Source organism: Hylaeus volcanicus, chromosome 1 (genome assembly GCF_026283585.1).
Source record: "Hylaeus volcanicus isolate JK05 chromosome 1, UHH_iyHylVolc1.0_haploid, whole genome shotgun sequence".
NCBI classification, from domain to species: Eukaryota; Metazoa; Arthropoda; class Insecta; order Hymenoptera; family Colletidae; genus Hylaeus; species Hylaeus volcanicus.
This window is the reverse complement of record NC_071976.1, coordinates 11,593,986-11,618,835: the sequence shown is the minus strand read 5'-3', so window position 1 is coordinate 11,618,835 and position 24,850 is coordinate 11,593,986. Positions and strand designations below refer to the sequence as shown.

The following is a 24,850-nucleotide window of genomic DNA, read 5'->3' as shown; positions in this document are numbered from 1 at the left end:
GAAAAGACCGAAACGCTCTTCGTTACCGCATTGGCGAGCAATTTATGCGTCGACGGAAACGGATTTCGCTCGATGAAAGTCGTACCGAGGGAACGAACTCGTGCAGCAAATCTTCGGTACTGGAGGATCTAGTTAGAGGACTGAGGAACGAGAAATGATCAGGATACTGCGTCACGATTTGCTTTCGAGTGAAAATGGAGTGGCGCTGGAGGACCATTTAAATTGTATTTGAATATTTTACGGGTATCGAATGCTGGGAGGTTCGAATGGTTGAGTATTCGAATGTCGTTATCAAAATGCATCCTTTGTTACACGTAGTCTTGCTTGAATACTAAACATACCGTGTCCGGACAAATGACCGTTTTCAAATTTTTGTTCAAAAAGTTGCCTTAAATCAAATTTGACTTGAGTCAGGCGATACTTAATAGAAAGAAAGAATATACACCAAGTTTTAATTGTGCACCTCGATACGGAGATCGCAAGTGGTATGAGACTGTCTACGGTCAGACAACTAGTAGAAAACGAAACGTGAAGTCAGACCGAGCAAACCCTCCAAGTTTATTCAAATAGTCTCTGAATTGCTGCGTAAGTCTTTATTTTCTTAGCAATATTCAGAAGAAATTGCACGAGGAGAAGCTCCATAAGTATTTAAAGGGAGGTTCTCAAGTGACATTTTTACGATTTTGAGTTATCAAGGTTGCCTAGAACAAGCATGCATAAACATGTGAATTTTTATGAATCCCTCCGCTGTGTCACTTGGAAATTCATGCATGAAGTCCTTCCAAACTGTAAAAAGAGTGCTGTACCGAAGAAAACTAGACGATGTCATTAACTAAAATGGAGACACGTCGAGAATAGCTCAGTCCATCGAGTGATCTTACGTGACTAGTTGGCCTAATCAGCCGAAAACTTGGCGAGATGCACAAGTAGCAAGGTAAACGGTTGAGGCGAGTGGAATATGGAAACGAAACTTCTGCAAGTTTCTTGAAAAGTGGGATAGTCGTTTCGCGATGAATTAACTGGGCGTGACTCTGAAATGAAGTGAATCTAGATTTAGAGTTAAGTGGGTGTTATTAAAACTTCTAATTTTAATCTCGAATATACAGGGCGTCCCAGAACTCGCAGAACGAAATGAAGGTATGCAGTATTATATCTATGAAGAGGTAGATTATGCCAATTATAGGGCCTACGAAATATAAACTGCGTTGTATAATTTGTATTTAAAATGTAAGTGAAAATTCTCGAATATAAAAGGGAGAAAACGTTGAAAATGTCGGCTAACATCGCGAGTCTCCACGATTATTATTACGTTACATCCTCCAACGCGTCATCGTTCCTTTCCACCTTCAGTTCGTTAAACCGATTGCGAGTCTCGATGCTTTCTAAAATGTTGTAGAATGCAGACAATGCGTAGGACGGGCAAAATCGATAATCTTCGTTAAACGAGCCTGGAACGTTCAATTAACACGTTTTAACGACTTGCGGATGCGCTGGGGGACACGTAACAGTGCCCAGATAGAATCTGCCTGTACACAGAAAATCATTATCGACGCGTGTATAGGTGTTTCTGGATCCGCAATGGTCGCTCGTCGTTACGTTTACATGGCTCTATCCATCGGGAGCAGCTCAGAATTATGAGCCCGTTTAATTACGTTCCTATCATTGTTCGACAATGCACATTGTCGTGCGAATGCGGGTGTAATACGCCAGTGGGAGCTCGATGATTGACGTCAACCGTTCGTTTTCGATCCTGAAGCGAAATGAATGCCTGCGGGGCAAACAGAGCACTGTTGAACCAACTTCCAACTGAACGTTCGACAAACACTTTTCAATCGAAGAAAAACGGATTTTTCACGTATTTTGGCAACAATTGGATAGGTATGTCGACGTTGGCGATATTTCTGTTAGCTAGGTGTTTGACAATTAATGCTCTGGGTATCGACAAAAGCTCAGGAGACAATGGTATTTCTTCAATATTTTTCAAAGGATTATAAATTTATCGCACTGCTACTCTTTATTATTGACGAGGCTTTTGGTAGGGGTTACTCTGCTTTTCGATGAAAATCAAGCCTGATTTCGTGCATTTATGGCATAAAAATATGAGTAACACTTGTATTGTAGAATATATTCTATTAATTAATACGGTAATATTAATATTTCTTTTTGGCTAATTGCATACACCTTTTGGTTGCGTTTAAAACGTAACGTAATTGGATAAAGTACTCAGCTAACTGATCATGCTTCTTCGGAAACCTATTTCAATTTTATTTTACTTTCAATCAATCACACCCACAATTTTAAACGATACTAACCACTATTTACTGTTCGAAGTAACATTTTACCCAGCACTGATACCAGTCCCCGCCGAGAATTACAGCTGGAAACGATAATAAATTTCGCAATTTAACTTCGCACATTGGAAGTTTGCACGCATATTAAAATCGCTGGGGAAACGACGAGAACAGGATGCTTCATCACGCTTCCCATTTCGAGTTAAACGTATTCGGCCGTATTCCATAGTTCAACATCTTTTTCTGTTTGGGTAAACGCGGTGCAGAAGTGGACCCCTGGAACTCTGCAAATTTTTTCGCCTCACCGTATTCGTTCTCATCCAATTACTTCCAAGCGCGGCGCGTACTTTTCTATTAAAGCCGGATTATGCACCGCAAAATTCCACGTGAAACACCGACGGTGTTATCCCACCTAGCCCTTAATTGCACTCATAAAGCGTTGGACGAAATTAGTTAACGGAATAACGCCACCGGGGCGCGGAACTGATGTGAGTCGATGGTTTTCCGAGGACACGGAGGATTTTCGAGGCGGATCCGTCTTTATTTGCAAGACGGGAAGATTTCTTGGCTCGACTTTACGAGCCATTGAAATAAATCTGGTATTTTATCGAACTCGACGAAAAAAGTTAGATAATAAATTGGGACAGAGTAGATTGGGATCAGACAAGTTAAATATTATAAATTCAGAGTGAGCAATTTTTGTCAGATTTTGTCAAATTTTGGTCATTATTTTTATTTTGTAACTGATTGTGAAGCATTTAAAAGCGGTAGCCAAGCTTTAATTGCAATCACCAAACCTTCCAATGAAAATGAATATAGAAGCACAATGTAAAATCATTTTTTTACCACATTTCTATATCTCGAAAAAGAATTTCAGAGTCCACGTGTGAGTGGTATTTTCCCGTCCTACAAAACAGTAGGCAAGCCCCAACCTATGTGAATTTCAACCTGCGTTACCTTCTCAAAACGCAGTTTCTTGGAACGCAGATCACGCGTGGAAAATCGGTTAGTGGTACAAGTAATTATCCAGCCGCAGGAAACGCCGTTTAATCCCGATTCGCGATCATTAAGTGTGTAATTAACAGAGGCTTGTTGATTACCGTGGCCGCTCTCTGGCCAACAAACGTAATTTCGCTGGCGAAACGTTGGCTGCTCGAAAGGTAAAAGGCGTCGGACCATGAAATTCAGGACGAAACAGTCGACAAACGTTGGATCGTTTGTCCATTGTTTGGTGAACTTGAAGGTGGAGTCAGAAAATTGGCAAAGATGTTCCAGCTATCGAATCTGATAGCGGATAAACCGATGGGAAGGATGTGTATGATAATACGAACAAAAGTAACACCCAGAATTAATTCCAAAAGTGAGGCGATATTGAAAACAAGTTTGATAGAACGAGAGAATTCTATTAAAAACTATTTTATTTTCACACTTGTGCTATTTGGAATAATATATTATGAAGCAACGTTTCGCCAAGGACTGAGAATTGGGAAGAAAGGTGATTGTCATCGAAATTCGGAAAACCATGGAAAAGGAAAAGCGTACAAAGACTTGCGCTTTCGATCGGCCCCACAGGGTGCACGAACGAGTTAAAAGGTTAACGGGCAAAATATTCGGTGTTGGTGGCCACTGGTGCGCCTCTCATGAACAGAATTCGTCGGATCAATGAAAAATACGTTCCCGGTTCGTGCATGTGTACGTAACAGGCAACTGGCCTCCTAATGGATATCCTGCGCTCCATGAATGCAAGGATCGATCAATAAATAGCGATCGCCTCGAATGAGCAACCATCCTCGCCCTGGCGTTCAACCGTGTCTGTCTGGGCGGAGTGTCGTTTGATTGACGGGGGCCCGCTCCGATACAGAAATTCCCTCAGAAAATACTGTAATTTGTACCAGCCACGGACGATGGAGAGCTACCGTGGGAGAGATTTAATTTTAATCGTACTGCGATGGACGCTAATGGTCGCTGTCGATCCCGTTAAATAATGCATCATAAACTTTGCAACGTTTCACCGATCGCATCAATTATTTTGCAATTAGTTGCTGCGGAAGTTCGTGACGATACCGCGAGAACGATAGCGTGCTGAAGCTCGTCCGAATGATATCAAACTATCATGTTCCGTTGCACCGAATACGGAAAATTAACCCCTCGAGTGGTAGATATTGGTGGCCAAATTTATGGGAGATGGAATTCGTTTTTAATTATATATTTGATTAAAAGCATTGAAATGCTAAACATACTTCAATCTTAGATATTCAGGGTTTATTTGAGCCGTGCCTTTTGAGTGAGGTACTCCAAAGTTTGTTCATGTGTATCAAATCATTTTTAATATGTGCCTCTCAGAGATTAAATTTGACGTAGATAATATATAGGTAATCAGAGACGATAATGGCTAATAAGAATCGACTCTATTTTGGAGTAAGTAGAAAATAATATGAAAGCTGAGACGTTTCATCCGTTCCTGAACGAGTCTTGAAGTAGACGCGATCAGTGATGCGGATAATCACAGTACAAAGACGGTATTCGGAGGAAGTTCGTACAACTTAGCGATTTTTCCAAGCGTAAATCCTTCGGTAAATTGGCCGATCTTTCGCAAACGCTTTTCCCAGCTTCCCGTGTCCTTCAGATTTCATTTCCTCTATCAAGTTCCGGAAACGTGATGAATTATCAACGTAAGAGAACAAATCCTCAAACGATTCCAGTTTAAATATATCTCGAAGAACCGTCTTGAAAATTATAAAATGTAAGAAAACTCGCTTTTCCTTAAATATCTTTACGTAATAAAGTAGTATATTAACAGAATCTGTGTTCCATGACACTCAGAAGCAAGGGATGTTTGTTCAAACTTTATGTAATGTTCTTTAAGAGAATAAAAAAAAAGAAAAAATTAATAATGAATTAAGTTACTTAAACAAACGTGACCCAGTACCCAAGGTACCAGTCATGAAAGAATTCCGCACTGATTTTGGATTTAATCCGAGCGACCGTAAATCGTTTTCAAAACGAAATATCATTTCGCGTAATTGTTTTCGCGTGTGTTCCATTCGCGAGACATTCAATTTCGCCCGTCAATCACGACGACGAGTTAACATTTGTCGAAAAGCAAGAACAAATATAGCAACGTCATTGTGTGGAGCTGTTAATGAAATTTCTCATCGATGATTTGCAGAATGCGCGCCGGTAGCTACGAAATTGGACCTTTTTCATGGAATAAAACTGATAATTATATTAGCAATTTGCAGAGTACCGTGTGTAATTTGCGTTTTGTAGAATATTCCCTCTTACTTTACTTTTGTTTCGCTAACAAAACAGTTGTGGAAATTTGTCAGAAAACAACCGTATAAATTTTTACCGATTTTCGCCTGGCAGTCGACGTGTTAATCGGCGCTAGTTAGTCTTCAAAGGGGTCAGGCGAATTTACGTAAACTTGGACACTTTTCATCCAAGAAATTTATCAATTTGCTCGCCACTTTTCCGCATTGGTTTCGTGGTGTCGACAATCGGAAATACGTCTTGGCGGTACACAGATCGGTTGCGCCTTATCTATGCTGGTAACGATAAAGCGGAAGGCAGAGAGCGGTGGTAATCAGGATCGTCCGAAGCAACTTGACTTTCGTGAAAGATTTATGGTTGCTGGTGATTTAGCATACCCGACGACTGGAAAATCTAGTTAAGGCGGATCCTTTTGTTCGACCTGCAGTTTTTGCATGCTCGAAACACAAACGTTACGACGAATGAATGCTGTACAGGATGGTTAAAAAGTTACCTGGATAACAATGGTGGGAGAAAGAGAACCGTTGCTTTTCCAATGTGGTCTCTACGAGGGATAAATGTACATTTTGTAATGACATTTTAAGGGGGCTATTATGGAAATTATTAACAGTATCTTTATATTTTATATTATTTTTTTCTTACCAGACGATCGATATGAACATGTGGAATAAAGGTACTCGAAACCCGCCATGTTTGAAATATTCATATCACGTACAGAGTGTCAATTGTTTGTCTAAATTTTGAAGAACCATTGCTCAGGTGTGTGTAACAAAGCACTCGAGCAGCTCTCTATTAATTTTGAACCAATACTGAAAATTCGTATTAAATTATGATAAGTAAGGAATATCCGATCATCCATCACCATTTCGCTTGGCAATCTTCATTGCTAATTTCCAAGAATTTTCAAACAATTCGGTAAGAATTACACCATCAATCAGATCCCAAGGCATCGAAGATCCCCGACGTATTTTTGTTCGAACACGAGATGGGTTCCGTAAATAAATAAATCTCTATTAGCGTGAAAGCTGAGACAAAGGTTAGAGTTTCGCGCGTCAGCGACGGGGAACAGCATTTCCTGGCAGACAACGATCCAACCGTGGCAAAATATACGGAAATATGGTGCCATTTGGTCGAAACGGCCCTGGCCACCCCCGTTACAATGTGCTTCCCCTTTGAGACCGCGCCAGAACATGCTGTACAGAGACCGCAAGTCACTAAGGCGACGGTTGCAGCATGTGGGTGGACAACCTTAACCCAGCTACAGTGTATAGAAAAGGCCATCGATGTCTCGAAAGGTTGCGACTGTCAGTGGCGCGCATTTCGCGAAATACGACGATTTATCACGATCCCGAGGAGCACGTCGATGATCGAGGTCACATTGCAGTTTCAGTTCTTTGCTAGCCAATCCCAATGTGACGTGATATCCCGCGATTATTGGTTCAAAGAGAAGAGCACTTTTCTGATTTTCGAGGAATCGTCTTCGTCCATAAAGTCAGCTTTCGTTCACTTCGCTAGAATTTCTTTGTATTACCTTATTCAATGTTTTTGATGTTATTGTATGGACTGTGTTTGAAATTTCTTGTATGGAGGATGTTTTTCGAGTAGAAAGTCCTTCCAGCGGAGTAGCGACTCCGTTGAAATAACATCGGTAAGAGTTTTTTTAAAATACATATGTATCGGAAGGTACAAGTTCAAGTGGAAATAGAAAAACCGTGAATGGTGAAATATTGATTCAGTACAGAGAGAAAGGAGAAGAAGGAGGAAATATTGGACGATAAAATATATATCAACCAGTAGTTTCAGGGGAAAAATATTTTATAGAAGTGTGCCGAATGTCTCTTTATATGGGCAGCAAAAGGTGACCTTAGTAGAAATTGTAAGTAGAATAAGTCAACCATTTCTGAAACTCAGACTTGGATCTTCGAGATTAACATTAAACCAAAACCGAGAAAGTTAAAAATAGAAGTTGGATCGATAAAAGTCTTACAAATATTCGTTCCACTGGTCATAATTTGTTATCAACTTCTGAGCCCACTAAAAAGCTCATAACTCAATTTATCAGCTGCAATAATATTTTCTTGCATCGAGAAGCCAAATAATTCACGTCAAGACATTCTCAAGATTCTCGAGGGAGCAAATAACGGACGTTAATGACTCGCAGTAAAAAAGTGAAATATTGGATCGATAAGAAGTATGCTGGCCAACGTATTATTTCATTAGTTTCGAGGCCATGAACCTTCCAAATGTTGATACGTAATCCATAACCTCTTCAAGCCTGCTATGAAGCATATTTATTCTTTACACAAGACTTCCATTCATTTTGAATAATATTCTTATCGCCAAGCGGTTAAATAAAACTGAAAATTGGGGATGAAAGCTTTAATTATTATTTTATGCATTCGTGGTGTACCATATTATGCAAATAACACGTTGAATATATATTATAAACTGACCCAATAATATAAATATTTAGTTTTACACAGTACTATATATTCTGTACACGTTCAGTATACATACATAAAATCCGCAGTTCAATTATTATACTATGCAGTGGCATGTGCAGTCCTGCAAAGTAAAATCATTTTGCAGATGTTAGTAGTCCACCTTTAAAAATTTTCTTTTCGTAACTGAAAAAAAATTCAATTGTTCTTTCATTACAGCCGCGAATACTTTAGCCCCGACTCCCTTCTTCGTTTCGCAAATCTCGTAAACGCTCTTATATTTCATTACGACAATTGCATCGAGCCGTACGAATGAAATTTTCACTCGCGCGGCATATATATTTCACGTGGGTCCTTGGAAAGGAACGTACCGCGGGTATAATCAACGAGACGCCGCTTTTAAACTGAAAAAAGCTTCCCTTTTTACCGTTTCACCTCTCACGTGCATCTACTTTCCTTTCCTTCGTACTCTTTCGTTCCTTTCTGGGTACGTTATCTCATGCATTAACCATTTCCTCGTTACGCTCCCGCTTTATACTTTGACAATAATTTGCAACATTTTGCCATCTTTAATCAATCTCGTCCTTCTTCTTTCTAAAGGAATATTTCAAAATACATTTAAAAAATAAGGAAAGTCGTCAGGAAAAGATTGGTATGGAGAGGATAGTGGATCTCAGTGGATAGATCAGTTTCGATACTCGAGACAAGTTGGCAGATTAGCTGGCTCGTTCGACCCTAATTGTCGGCGTTATTGTCTTCGTGTTTCCTACGTCTCAACCAGGGAACACATCTTCGTTTCGCTCCTAATCACCGTTCTTTAACGATTTCCTTCCACGTGATCGCGTTCACTCACATTGACATCGATGATGTCGTGAGACGTGGGTGCGTGATACGCAAGTATTAACGGTACCATTTATCTCTCCAGGTCACGACGAAGGTTTCATACTAATGCTCACACGGGTTACTGATCGTCTTATAGGATTTTCGGATTTTCGAGGTGGCGAGAGGAAACAGCTGAAATTTACCATAGTATAATACTAATATTTGCTAGCTTTTAACACTTTACTTACCAGTAGCTTATTAATAGAAGCTTATTAAGATAACATTTAACACTCTCATCATTGCATGAATTATAAAATATTCCATAAACATTAATCAAAAAACGATTAAAGTAGACAAAATAAAGCTTGAATAATACCAATATAGTTAAAATAAATAATTATTGAATTTAATTATATGTTCAATCTCTAAGTGTTTAATTAGCGAACAGGTGGCAGGTGCTTGGCAGGCCAAGCAGAGATGCTTTATCATTTATTGGGTCTATCAGTCTATTGCCACGATGTAGCAGATTCTGGCTGGACCATAGTTCAACACGATCTTGGGGTAGGCAGGGAATTAGCGTCGGTTTCGTGTTGATAGCGGTTTCGGAGACAATGAAGAGTGAAGACCATGTTGTTGCTGTAGGTGTGTCCGATAAGGTCGATGTACTTCGAGGGTCTCCCAGGCAGGAGCAACACCACATGTTCGCAGAAGGTACGCAGAAGGTACAGCACGGAGTATTAAGGCCGTCGATACCGGAATCAAGAGTTATGAGCGTCCTCTCGGTGGAGAAAAATTGGTGTCCTGAGAGGAACTTGCTGCTAGTGAAAATTAATCCCAGTCAGAGGCTGAAAAAGAACCACGTCGGTTCGTATTCGCGAATATATTCGACTTTTTCATCGCGGATTTGCTGGAAATTTGAAGCACGTGCGAGGCAAAAGTCTGGGGTTAGGTTCTTCTATCGATATTCGCGAACGGTTCCTTTGTGGCTCTTAGAAAAGAATATTTTACCATTTTCCTAATTTGTAAAGGCCGCACGCACGCATACATACATAGCGATTTTTAATAACGCACTTCCAAGGCAGCATACTCTCGAGATATTTTTAATTTCGAGAACTGTCGTGCTTCAAGCAGCGTTGAGAAGTATGTCGGGATTTATGTAAATAGAAATTCATATGTCATACTCTGTAAAAAGGAATCAGGGGGAAAAGAATGCGACTCGGTACTTTCAGATGCGTGCTGATTCTTATTCGAGAGAATCACAAAAAAATATCTTTAACCGAATATTGAGATCCAGTAGTGGCAAAAAAGAATTGAAGGTAAATAGATTTTAGAATTGAATTTTTAGATCTTCTTTGTCACGTCCGGAGAATACAAGTATATATACAGTTTTTACAGTAATTTTACAGTTTACAGTAATATATACAGTTTTTATCAAAACCTCCTCGAACAGAAAAATTTGCATTGCTCAGAGAACGACCCAATTCACTATAGACAGTTTATAATGTCGTGGCACGAAGTTGGTCAGTATTCAACGTGGCACACATTTTTTCATCGTTTGATTACAATCCAGTCCTTTTGATTCATGAATAATGCAACAATATCTAAGTAATTTGCGTTCGGTTGTTTGCTTCGTCAGGGAAATTCGTTGGCTCTGGCAGAGAATTCGCCTCGATCCGTTCCTCTGAACGCGTGGATCGTGTCTTTCTTCGTTTTCGCCAAAAAAAAATTGAGGAGAGAAAGGGGTTCGAAGGGGTCAGAATTGCATGCAAAATACTCGATGTGTTGAATATTAAAATGGAGATGGAGGATAGACGAAGCTGTATCAAACCGTACAGGGCATACATGGAATGTGTTACGTTTATTGATCTATGCATCGTTGCTTTGCTCAATTATGCGTGACACGAGTGTAAAATACACACAGTGTGATATTGATAGTCGAAGCGAGAATTTCGTTCGATATCATCGTTAGAATCTAAAATTCGCAAATTGATTTTCCTTCTCTAATTAAAATAGAAAAATTGTTGGTGCTTAATTCTACGATAAATTGTTCCTAATTGTTCCTATATTATTTCTATATTATTCTTATTAACATTATTGATGTACTTTCGAATCTTTAATAGCTCAGACAACTATAATTACCTTTGTTTTCAAACAGTGATTTAGATTAAACATTTTCTAAACTATTTTGCCAGTGCTACACGATTCCGAAGTCTCAGATTTTTTGTACCATCCTGTACACGTGCATTAAAAGGGCTTTTTAGATAATGCTTCGCCACTCTAACCGCGTCGGTGTTTAAGCACGGAATCCAAAGGCTTGATCGTTGGCAATATCGAGCCCGTTCAGAATTAAAAGACCAAACCCAGCGACAATTCTATCATTCGATCTCCCAAAAATCTGATCTCAGGCCGTCAACGCGAATTTTATTTTTCCAGCTCGATGATCCGTCATCGGCGCTCGACGCTCGTCGTTCGCGAAACGTCGATAACATTCTGACGAGCGGTCGTTTTTCGCGTCGAAACGATCACTGTTCCCCGGAATCGAGCACAGAACTGGAAGCACGAAACATAAGGACTTGCTGGACCCATCCGCGATCGTAGTTTGAGAAAATTCCAGTAATTGCCTGATTAATCGCCAGCCTAATGAGAACCTCCCCCTTATCTTTGCCTCGCAATTACTGTTCGATTGGTTCCGTTAGTTTACGATGGTGTTTTCGTAATTCCGGCAGCAAGACTGCCGTTACTATTATTATCGTTACTGCCGCGCGCAATGTATGCATAATAACCGCAATTTCTCCGATTTATCGCGCAATTTGGAGTCTCCGATTGCGCGCTTTGGCTTGCACAGAATTTGAATCGAACGTGAACACGGCGCGATCGCTTGTTTGCCGTTTTAATTAAAATTATCGAACAGCGAGTTACGCGATTGGGATCGGAAACAATCGAACGATTCCGTTTTTATCCAATGGGTAGATGTGATACCGCTTTCCTTTCAGCCCCAGACAGTAATTACTTTATTCGTCGAATCGTGTTTTTAAAGGTTGGAATAATATTATTAATGATTTTTAAGAGAGCCGCTCGAGTTGTCACGATTATGAACAGTTTTTCCACGATTTCACTCGTTCGAGTTAATTGAATATTGAACAGTTCAGGACTTCAGCTTATAATAGGTCACAGGTTTATACATTGGCAGCATCTGTGGATACTGGGTACTTAAATATTTGTAATCGAAACGATCTTAGCAGGCTGCTTGAGCAGATTTTACAGTGGCAAATTAAACAAGCGGGAGACTCCATTAACGAGAATATTACATTGGCAATTTCCAATGGAATTCAGTTTCTTTAAACTTGTTACTTTATTTTTGAAAATTATTTTAATAAATCCAATGTAGAATGAATACTTGTAAACACATTACACAAAATACAAGCATTACTATCCTATGCCGAAATACGACGCTTTAATATTCAATTACTATACTTACACGTACTGTAGTCAACAAATATGAATAGTGCGAATGTCCTTACGTATTTCTTCGACTTTTGTGTCAAAGGAAAGCTAGCCACGACGCATAACCCGATAACTGTTTAATCTTGGACCAATTTTAATCCAACGAATCGCGATCTCGTTACACGTATCCTGTTCCATAGTATCTGGAAAGGAGCCTGGTTGTGCCAGGACACCGTGTGCATTCGCAGCTGCTCGCGTTTCCCTGATACGATCGTGGGATGCCTGTGGCTGACAAAGAGCGTTCCTACAATGCAACGTGTGCAACGTCTTAATGCAAGCTCATTAAAAATACATGAAATCGCGATGTTAACTGGGGATTAGGCGCCACATTACCCAGGCATACATCGACGTATATGAAAATACAATTAAGATGAGTTGTGAATGTTCGATCGCGGAGAAAGATTCGCCTGGGGCAGGAAACATTAGGCTAGTTTCATTTTTAAACTGCGCGGACATATTTAATAATTCCACTAAATGCAGCGTGTCCTAGTGTTCGCAAAAATGTACAAATTTCATTAAAAATAATCAAACCAGCAATAATTATAGTCCTTCTCTTAGAGTCTAGGGTCTATTACCTGTATCCGTCTCTTGTAACGTCTCTGCTAAATTTATTTACAATGCACGAATCATTGATCACATTCGCATGCCGTCTTCCAAGGCAAAGTCTGCGCCGAGTGTATGCTCCAATCAGCATAATCCCACGCGAAACGGTATACGTACCAAGTGCTTTTGCACGCAATAGTGAATGCAACGTTTAATGACTTCCTATTACAGAATTCGAATGTTGATCGCTGTTATACGACGCTGCTGGAATAGTTGATCGCGCTTCCACGCGCTCATATAACGCGGAAATATTTCGCGGAACACGAGAATTCCTTAATGAAGCATCGTTAAAACTTGGCCGAGTATGCGCCGATTTTACGTGGCATAATCAAAGCATTTCCGGGGCGACTTGGACGTTAGGTGTGACATCGATATGCAAAACTTGCACGACACAACAACGAAGATTGGAATTTATTTACAATACATTTATTTATTTGTAGTAAAGAAATTTAAAAAGTTTGACGAATGGAATGGATTACCTATTGTTGCAAAATTACAAAGTATAATTGAATAAAATTAAATTTATTAAAGTATAATTGAACTTGATATAGTATACATGATTTCAGTGTAAATATACATAATTATATGTTTAAATGAATAAAGAATGAATTGTTTGTTATCGTGGGGGAAGGAATGTGCATTAAATATGGTAAAGTAGTTCGCAGACTGCGATAATACTGCTGGATATTCCCTTCGAAATTATGTAAGAAAATTGGTGGGTCGAAATTAGGATCTAGATTACTCGAGAAATTTCAAAGATCCATCGTGTTCTCGAGTGAAAATTCCAATTCCTTTGCAAGCGTTCATCCGCAAACTTCGATAGAGGTACCGCTGACGTTACGAGGAAAAGGAGCACGCGAAATTTAATTTGATTTCGAAATACTAAATAATCGTCGAATTTTAAATATCATAACCGAGCTTGAACCCTGTAAATGTATATTTCTGGGCATTCCTTTAAATTACGAAATGGTAATAAGCTATACATATTCATGGCATCTAACGGGTGTATTAAATAAATGGAAGTTGATTGAGAAGAATACGTCTGGAAATCCTTTTGTGTTGCAATTTCGTAATGACATATAAATATTCATACCGTTCGCAGGACATAAAAGGCGGAAAGGTGTGTACATGCAAAATTTCTTCATGAGTATTAAATATGTCCTCTCCCCTTAGAATATTCATATAAATGTAAATGACATGGCGACAGAAAGTAGTAACGGAATTCGTGGAGTGTGTAACTCGACATAGGATGTTTCTACTCACCATCCACTATTAGAATAAAATGTATTTCTCTTATGGCACTATGAAAAGTTCCTCGTGTTACAAATGAAGTCCTCTACTTGTTCGTTATATTTAAAATTTTACGAATTTCCAGGTTTTGAACTTTCCTTGTTAGTTATAACGAGCATAGAAATAACGAGATCACGGCTATAATAAGCCTGAAGTAATAATTATTTTAATTTATGTATATTTCTATTCTCCACTTCCATAATGAATGTATATCCTTTACACCAAAACTATCAATTCGATTACATTATCCAACATATTTCCAATTTCTAACTACCATAGAACCATGTTACTCTCCTCATTTATTTTTGCTCCAACTTTTTCAATTTTAAACATTTTCCATACCTGTTTTGTTTCGTAATATTCCAATAAATCAAATCTGTGGAAATTATTTAAAATGGAGTCAACCCAAAAACAAATATGGGAGAATTGTCTGTACCACGTATGCATTATTCAAAATTGCCAGCAATTACAAGCCTTCGAACACTTTTGCGTTTCACTGAACACACGCACAGCTGCAATCGAATTTGTGCATTGAACGAAACACACTCCCATCGGCAACAAGCTTCTGAAACGCTTCGTATATTTCATGGTGGAACGGTGGAGCATTCCACTCCCAGGGAAGAACAGACCGGATAATAAATGTTCGGCCAGGCAATAGGTGTTTGCCAATTAAGGCATTAAATTTGCCGATCATATTAATCACGAATGTTTAATTTCGCATTCGCCGAGAGCGATGGCGAGAATCTTTAGAACGAGGCATCAATTATAGCGCTGGACTCGTGTAGCTATTACTATCGATACAACTACGACTGTTCCGCTGATTTATGGTCGTCCTATTGACAGTTAATGGACGCTACCACACGTGCAAAAATAAAAAAAAAAAAAAAATGTGGAAAGAAACGGGTGGATAAACGAGGGAATCTGTCGTTGCGGACATAAAGAGGGGAGGGAGGGATAAAGTAAACGTACCAGGAATCGACAATGAGCTTGCGATGAAGACTTATTGTACTTTCGGTTGGACTTCGAGTGGATGAATTGTATTCTGGTTTTTAAACTAGGAAGGAAATCATTTCTTGGTTCGTGATTATTTTCATGGCTAAATTAAACGATAAATGGAAGATGTTGTAATTTATTATTTAAACTTCATTTTGGTTTCGGTTAATTTGAGATATATTCAAAGTTTTTTGAAACAAGTTCCCTGATTTTAAAAATGAAACAAGGAAGGATACATTCGAGGCGATAGAAATATGCAATTAGAACGTCTAATTTTCGTTAAGAAACGAGGATCCCTCTGAATCGATAATGCCAAGAGATAACCAGAAAAAAGGAAGACCGTAAAACCGTGTAATTTTCACACCAGCAATTTGCATTACCTCAGACCCGAATCGAATTTCAACCAACGTCGGCGACGGCTTTAAGTGGCAAATTTCGTTTTCCGTACCGCGGGATCATTCAATTATCATCGGCCGCAGCCGTAATCCTATTGGCACGGGTGGTTCGCCAATAATCGCATCATAATTACTTTACGGCGTGGTACATCTGTTCGCGATATATTTTGTTATCCTAATTGTATACGATTGGATCGCTCGAATATCACAATTTCGCTGTATTTACGATAGTATAAATTCCAAAACAGTTTGCATCAGCAGATGATTAATTTAGAGTAAGGAAAATTAGGATACAATAGAGTTTGTAAATAAATTTTTTTCTTTTCATCTACTTGTGTTTGGCCATGTAAACTTAATCTTCGCTTGGTCGACTTACAGAATTCGCGCTCGACCGAAGTTCACCCGACAAGAATATCTCTCTCGCGATTACATTAAATTCGAACGAAACGATTCCAGTTTCGGTCCACGTTCGCATGATTTTTCAACTCATCGGGCGGCTATTCACCACAGGGATCGGATATAATTCAGCGGAGCGCACTTCGCGAGAGAGAATTCCATTTCGGGGCCGGAAAAATTCAAAATCTGCACCTACGAAAATATTAGATTGCCACGTTTATTTATACTATGACCCATTTGCATCATAGGGAATCCAGAGAAAAATATTTGATTGTTCCTGTGGTGTTACACGAATTGTCTAAGAAAAATCGCTGTTTATTTCCGTGTCAAAAACGAACTTTTTGGCCAAATTAATAATTCTACAGATACTACAATCTCGCAGCAAAGCTGATATCTTATTTAAATCCTCCTGGCCCAGTATCCTGCGATCGCGTCTGACCTTTAAAAATTTAATTATCTACTTCTGTGACGTACGTACTGTGCCGCGTCTGTCTCCTTCGAACGCAATTTCGCCTAATCCGGGCGAAAAAAGACGAAGATCGACGTCCAAGGGCTCGCAAAACGTTAAAATCGGTGGAAAATTGGATTGGCACGATTTGCGATTGGCACGGCGAAAGGTTTCTTCGGGATCGATCCGTTCGACGTCGAAATTATAACATTTCAACCACTTTAGCTGCATGCGATTCCGCACCGTAAGCTCGTTATCGTCTCGCGGCTGGATTTCGCGTACTTACATTCTCGGGAGATTTTATTCGAGCAACCTTTATCCAGAGTCGAAGCTCTGGACGCACTTTGCAGGTGCAAATGTAATTAAAAACGATCCGCGCGCGCGCGGCGAGTGCACTCTGTCTGGGAATCGTTCGTTCAGTAATCAATTTTTCGATATTGAAGCGCGAACGTCCGCAACTAAATCGATTCGAGAGCTTAATTATTCGCGTCATTTCACCGAAATGTCTTTCCTCATGCGCATAATAATAATTTTTAAATTTTGTGTCCTCAATTGTGGACGCTAGTTGTAAAATAACAAAACTCAGTTTCATAATGTCATTAATACGGTGTTACTCTCCTCTGCAGTGTGCATAATTCAGCACCGAAAAAAAAATGTGAAAATCTCTCGTGGAAATCAATCGAGACTCGTTTTTCCTTAAACCTATTTCAGTTCATCCCCCTGCTGCGCCAAAACACCCCCCAGTGTCGCGTGTATTCCAAAGAAAAGAGAAACGCCTGCGTCCGTCTGCAAGCATCTGGAAAACATCAGAAACCGTGGCATGCACGTTCTGTTTCTCGTTCTTCAAGTGCAAAAACGCCGGTGATAAACGCGGAAAGATTCTATTCGAGGGAGGGTTTAGGAAAATAACATCGGATGTCTCTCGGGTAGATAACAGTTGCGGTCGCGGTTGTGGAAATGGCGGGGTGGGTTTTGCGGTCGTAAAAGTTCCTGCAACGGGGAAAGTGGCGTGTGTTGCAGTCGCAGAAACGTTCATGCGAACCGTAATTCACAGAAAACGTTCGTGTAAGCTGAAATCACCGAGAGGAATTAGCGTGAGCCGCTGCGTCAGAAAAGTAGCGCGAATTAGAATAATGGAAACGGCTACAGTCTTAATTATAGGAAGAATAATGGGGATTGTAATTACGAGTACTGTGATTACGCGGACGTTATGAACGCGTGGCGTGCGTGGAGGTGGTTAGACACTGCCGTGGAATTTTTGCTGATAAATCGTATAAATTGTTAAAAGGTCATTATGGAAACGGAATATTGAAAAGTAAAAAAAAGATACATGACTTTGATCGGGACGATCCAAGCGAAATTAATTTTAGGGCTGATTTTTATTTCGATAATTCTTTCTCGCACCTTCAGATTAGACGAACGAAATGATGTAGTATTTCTTTTAACTCGTGTCAGAATTCGAGTGCACAGTAAACGCATATAAAAAAACAATGATAAAGAGAGCCCGTCGCTCACTCCACACGCGTTGCCTTTATTTACACGTTACGCGAGCTTTCTTGACCGCCATTACGAAATAATTAATCTCGTTTGTTCCCAGATCTCCGATTACAGAATCGCATTTCCCTAGCCTGATTTTATTCGCGTCGAGCACGAAGTGGCAACAAATTAATTACGGATCGCGTTGAAGTTACAAGCATCGCGCGTCGCGATTAAATCCGTTAAAATAACAAAAATAAAGAAAAAAAATAGAAAAGCAACTTGCGTGTCGCGAGAGCAGAAAAAGAAAAAAAAAGTAGATTTTTCCTTGAAATCGTCGCGTCGCCTGTAATTTTTTTAATGGCTTCGCGAATCGTTACAGCCGTGAAATATAATTTCTCGCGGGGGTAGGGGTGTCGCGAGACGAACGATTAAAGTTGGCTCGTCATTGCGGTTGCTTTCGCTTTTGCCAGGGAGTAATTAAAATAGCGGACGGCGGGAGGGGGATTGCCAAAGTCGCTGCCACTTTGAGCTGGCCGCGGAACGTAATTCGTTGAAGGTGCGTTAAGATAATTAATTGAGACCGAGCATTTTAACGAAGCGCGTCTTAGCGAGAGAGTGGCTCGCACGGATGGCGACGAGAGAAGATATTAATTATCCCACGGCGGACTTCACGCGTTTGTGGTGGCGGGAACGTGACAAATATGGTTGCAGAGTATATGTACTCGTGCTAAATGTAAATGCTATTACTTTAATCCGTTGCTGTTGGATTAAAGAGACTGAAGACACATAGCGAGTCCAGTAAAATTGATCTTTTATTTTTGTTTCAGCTATGACAAAGTAGACGTGGATAAATCTACAGCTTTAAAATTTCTAAAGAAATTTCTCACAACAGCTATTTATTGTAATTAGTTATTAGTTAAAAGAGTGATGAGAAATGTTTACAGTAGTTAATGAATGATTCCATGTTATAACTGGGAAGCTACATTTCTTTTTGTGAAGATAAAGAGTCACACCGAATTTTTGAAATTTTTGACAGTACGTCCCGTAATTCATCATCCTCGAATCTGATGTGTCATTAATTACTCCACCCCGCCCCTTAATTAGAGACCGGATAAAATAATTGATTACTCCGATACGTCTTAATGGAACTTCTCACGCAATGTTTTAAAAGCTTGCGAAAAGCTTCACACCTCTGCCTCGAGCTATTATCAAAGTTATATTTAGAATTGATACGGTATCACCTACTCAGAAACAATTAAGACCATCGAGTTAACCTTCTACCCGTTGTATGTCAGGGATACGTCAGTGTCCCTGAGTAGGATAAGGGGAGGACAACAATAATTTTCGCCATACTATCGCGAGGCAGCATCGATCAGCAAATAGCCCGACGATTAGAAAAAGTAATTGGAATTGGACAACAGGTACGAGGTGTTCGGATAAGATCGTAAGTGTGATTGAATTCGATGCTTTCCCATTGTTCCTCGAGTCAGCTCAAGTGGCGGGGAAATTCAAGGATCAATAATAGATTTACCAGCGGCCTAGGTCGAGTGGCTTAATCGATAATAAAGCCTATCCCATTTAAAAATCGTATAGTCTCTCGCTTCCAATCAAAAAATTGAAAATGTTTCCAACAGACAACTCGTTCTTTAACATCGTCCACTCCAGCCAAATTAATCGCGCCGGAATCGACATAAACATTCCCAAACAATGGTCCCGTAATGGACGGTTTTTCCGAACGCAAGCGCGCGAACACTGCCCGTGATGGATCGCTCGAAAGTCGAGCTCGCAAATATTAGCTTAATTTTCAACGCTGAATCTACCGACGTGCAATGAAAAAAGAAAGAAAAACGGCGAGTCCGTAAATTTGTTCCGAAATGCACGGTGTCGAAAAAAGTGTAGGAATTGGAGAGAAATGTTTGAATTAGTTATTACCCCGCCGCATTTCTAACAAGCTTGCGTACGCGCCTCCGGAGAACGATGTTTTATATTCGCTTGTCATAGTGAAGCGAACGCGAGCTTGTTGCGTCAATCAACGACTCAAAATAGTCGAATCGCCGAACTGCCAGTCGATATTCCTCCACTTCCAATTTTTTTTTTCCCATGGAATCCTTTCGCAGCTTGTCGGATCGAGTTTGTTTTTCGATAAACTGTGAATAGCGCGTTCGCTGGCGAAACGACTCCTCATCGAATTACCTATGCGAAATTGAGGTGGGAAACGAAGGCAGAAGGGAAGAAGTCAAGTATACTCGTTATTTGTTAAAAGAACAACGAGTAAAATTTATCAGCCACTAAACTTCGTATTTATAGATGAATTGTAATGATCATCAGGTTGAGACTTAGCTTATGTATATTCATTCATCATCGATTGTAAATGGTAGAGAAATAAATCGTTGCACCAAAGTCTCGAGACAAAAACTCGCAAAACCTTTTCCGTCGTTTATTAGATTTAGAAGAAAAAGCAACATAATTGTTACCAGCTGAACAAACACACGTAACACGGCGAATAAACGCATTATCATACGAATTCGTTTTCACGTAGAACCGTATCTCGTATTATCCAACCTAAAAATGAACACCTCGATCGTCGAAGCGAGATTGCAACGCAAACCAATCCGAATGGATTTATTTCCGGTACGTCGATGGAAGCGTTTAATTACGTTAATGGATCGCTGGTTTTCTTTCTTTCGCGGCGTTTTTGCGCGCGTTTATTTGCATCGAGCAAAACAAACAATCGACTGCGCCGCTAATAGTTCTTCCAGCGGAGCCTTAATTGATTGAACGCCATCAGGAGCGCGGGAAGGGGTTCGCGACCTCGAAAATGGTAGATCTGTTTAACGTTGAAATGGCCAAGGAATAGCTAAATATGACAATGATTGGGAAATAGTCTATTTAAATCTTCGAGGCACACAAGTTGAAATAGAAATAAAAATAGAACTCAAGCAGAAGTCAGCTTCAAAGTTGGTATGAAGTATCAAATAGTTTTTTTTTTATTATTCTATGATGCATTTAATGAACACTGACCCTATAGTAGACTTAAAAAATGATGAAAAATTGGAAAATTCCAAGTCGCTGATAATTGCTGATTAATGCCTGACTTTAACATAGCGCGATATTGATAAAAGATTCAAGGGGAGCGATAACGAACGAGGAAAGGAGCTTAACGGGCTCACCTGGCTGAAAAAGTTTCGTTCCCTGTAAATGATTTATTGCTTTATGCTCTTTAAAGAGGAGACCGGTATTTTTACCAGCGGCGATGCGAATTATATTCGGATTTCCCGCCATGAATATTAATGGAGGAAATTTTCATTTGAATCGGTGATCAGAGGAGCGATCGTTTTTTTTTATGCTCGCGAAAAAATTGTTTTCTGGGTGGAAAAGTGGACATGAATCTAGGATCACAGTCAATGCTTAATGTCGACAATAATTTCTAACAAATGTTGAAGAAATACTTCGTCGAATCCAAATATTTCAAACATAAATGAGCACATAGCCTTAAAATGTACATAGAATTCCATTCATTTATTTTCGAGGAAGCAATTTAATAGCCAGCTTGAATCTCGCTTCCTTAAGACTAAAAAACATTTCATTCTTGATATCTCAGTCTTTCATTTATGCAGAAAACGTTGCAGTCCATTGAAAGAGGCAGTCCTATCGATCCGTTTGCAATTTACAGGTGCACTCTGAACTGTCCTGTTCTCCGTCGAATGTTTGCAATCCCCCATTCTTTTCGATTGCGTGGACACTGTTCTGTTTTCCATTTGGTTTCTGTTTTTTTTTTCAATTTTTTGTTTTCAGTTAAACACAGCTGTTCCTCGTCGCAACAATTCCTGTCGCGAACAGTCTCCCTCGCGAAGGATTCTTGTTCGCCCCGTGGGCATGCAACGTAAACGTAATCTGCTAATGCAAATTATTTCGTGACGTTATTATGGAAATGATTACTTGTTACTCCATTGCCCTTTCGTAATACATTTACCGCGCTATCGGGATCGTTTTCGTTTTTATTGTTGCTCGACGTTCCCGGTAATTACGGAACGATCCACCGTTTCCACTTCACTCGACGTAATTAGGGAGATTGTTTAACGTTGCGGTCGCATTTCGCTGTAAATCGCGATTGAACTGGTATATTATCGATTAAAGATGTTTGAAACATTGCTAGTATCAAAGGATTTTCAAAAATTTCAAAAATTAGACAATTCCAGATTTAATTTACAGTAACACTAATCGGATTAACTAATCCAGAGAAATTAAAATTACAAGCATTGGGGGGAGTGTTGAATTTTCGAAAGCACAAAAGAATTCTCGCAAAGGGTTAAATTCACTCGACACGTACCACGCGTTTTCCAATTCGGCCCCGGAAGAAATGGATTCGGTTCAGGTACGCGGCGGTTCCCGAAATTTATGGCAGCCGTGCAGACATACGTGTTGTTATCGATCGAGAGCGGAACGAGCGCGGGTTGAATTTTACAACTGGGTCCAGCGTGGAATGCGAGCTGGATACAGATTCGTTTCGCGTCATATTGCGATACCGTTCTAATCGCAACGCGCACGTCGAATCTGAATCTTCGTTCTCGGGACCAAAGAACGGTTCCTTCGTTTCCAGAAGCGTCGGATTGGCGACACGCCAAATAGAGAATGGGGCGTGAAGAATATCAATTGGATAAACGAATTGTAGAGAGAACTGCAGTGCAATTATCTCAGGAAACAGGCTTGCAGTAGGAAAATAAATTAGAAAATGCCTCTTAAGTCCTCTGAAAGCGGTATTTATTAGATTAGAGATGCCTCGAATTTGTATTTCTTTTTCTTACAGTCTTACATTCGAAATTATACGATCATACTTATCTTAAACGTGAAAACAAACTTCACAGTGGAGAATCTACTGTTAGCACCTCGGACGACCTTCCGAGCCGCGTGATCCATCACAAAAAAGTTCGGTTCGGTCCACCAACGGCAAAAATAATAGGGTCTAAGTTATATGGGTCATCCTATACAGAGAATTCCACCTTTTCCGGCGATGAAAGTTCACAAAAAGGGTCCCAGGGGCGATTTTGATGAAATATTGCGTAATCCACCACGAAGATTTTATGTGTGGCGAGGAATATACGACGGCGTTGGACGTCGAAGGAGCTGACAGAAAAAATGACGGTCCCGCGGGGGTTTCCCGGCATTGTCTGGTTTCAAGCTTCAAGCTCGAGGAACAAGAAAGGACCAACTGCGAAATCGTAAGGAGCCAGAGGTATGGCTTCGTTCTGGCGAGATTCGAAAGGAACGAGTGCAGATGGGGGTTAGATTCGAAAAGGGCGACTCCAGATTTGTTCGACTTCAGGATTGGACTCTGGGGGATGCCGAAGAAACAATTTCGAGCCCCTGGCAGCCCCTAGGGGGGATTTTGGAACTGCAGGCGAATGAAATTACAAGGGAAAATAACAGAAGATTGTCTACCTCCGATCATCTAAATCGTCCGGCTATTTACAGATTATTCTATAGTGTATGGTGTCTCTTATTGATAACTTACGACTGGTTGGAAATAATAGGAAAAATTGTAGAATAGAGGAGAGGCAATTTATAGGAATAGATCACTTTATGATTGAGGTGCTTCATATAAGCTGCATAGGATTCATTAGATTCCAAGCTGGTGTTAACCTAACTCAGACTCTGAAGAAACGCAAGAAACTTGCTCCTCCTTTCACAAGAATCCTCCGCTAAAACCCATGACAAGCAATTAGTTAATCACCGTTCGCGATCCGCCGTGATAATTTTATTAACATCGTTAAGTGCAACGTCGATTGCTTTGTTCATTTGATCGCAGGTGTCAAATGGATCTCGTCGATTGCGAGAGACACGGCCGGGCGTAATACTGCACCCGTGCACCCATGAAATTCGCTTTCGAGCTTCGTTTTACGACCACAATGTAATTAATACTTGAACCATTATTCAGCCGACAGAAGCATTTTGTGTGCTTCCTATTTCGAGTCAGTTCAGATGTTTATTGATTTTGGGCCAGGCGCGATTCCGCGTTGAATTTTATGATGGGAATAAATATCGGGCCGCTGTTTGATCATTAAATCAAACACTTAGCCCTTGGATCCTAATATACTGCCGCGGATAATTACACAAATTTACATTTGGCTTTGCGTGTCGTACAACAGGAACAAGCATGTTTTTGACGATAAATTCGATGGGAAATTTTCCTTCTGGGTCTCTGAGAGGTAATTTAAGGAAAAAGTATAATTTATCCTTGTGGTACAAGCCATTTAAAATTGTTTAAATGTACAGAAGGATTTTTTTAATGTAGAAAATTCTTGTATATATCTGCGAAAACAATCCTTAATGTTTGGGGTATTTTGACTTCGCACGTTACCTTAATGTTTCGGAGTTTCCAGAGAAATTCTAGTTTCAAAGCTCCGTGCGATCATTAGCTAGCTATCCGATTTAGCGAATCGTATCTTCTGACTGGTTCTGACGCCAAAAACATCGGGGATCAGTGTTTTGTGTCCTCGCAAGAAATCAGCGCCAGCGCGATAGCAAATAACAATGTTGGGCCGCGGAAATTGCACCAAAATCGTGCTTGTAGTTTAAATTCATACTCCTACTGTTCCTGCCATAACGAGACCTTACGATGCAGATGTTATAATTCTCTAAGTGCAACATTATTTTAAAATCCAAGTCAGAAATGTAGGAAATTAGATTTTTAATTTTTCAAAGAATTTTTGCAGAATATGATTTAGAATTTTTGTCATCAGGTTTCAGTATTGTTTCTTTTTGCCGTAAATATAGTCCACTGGGAAGTGTGAGAAAAATAATTCCTCGTTTCAGTATTTTATTCTTTCTCTTTTGAGAAGATCTGATATATTAACATTCTTTCTTGCGAGACCTGAATCGTCTTCGTTTTGTCGTTCTTGAATCGAGTATCGATTC

At 39.9% G+C, this 24,850-nt stretch overlaps 1 protein-coding gene across 4 annotated transcripts in view; it reads right to left on the bottom strand.

Annotated features, from left to right (window-relative positions):
• Positions 1-24,850, bottom strand: part of LOC128875233 (5-hydroxytryptamine receptor 1) — a 115,301-nt gene that overhangs the window by 9,393 nt on the left and 81,058 nt on the right. The window lies entirely within an intron of this gene.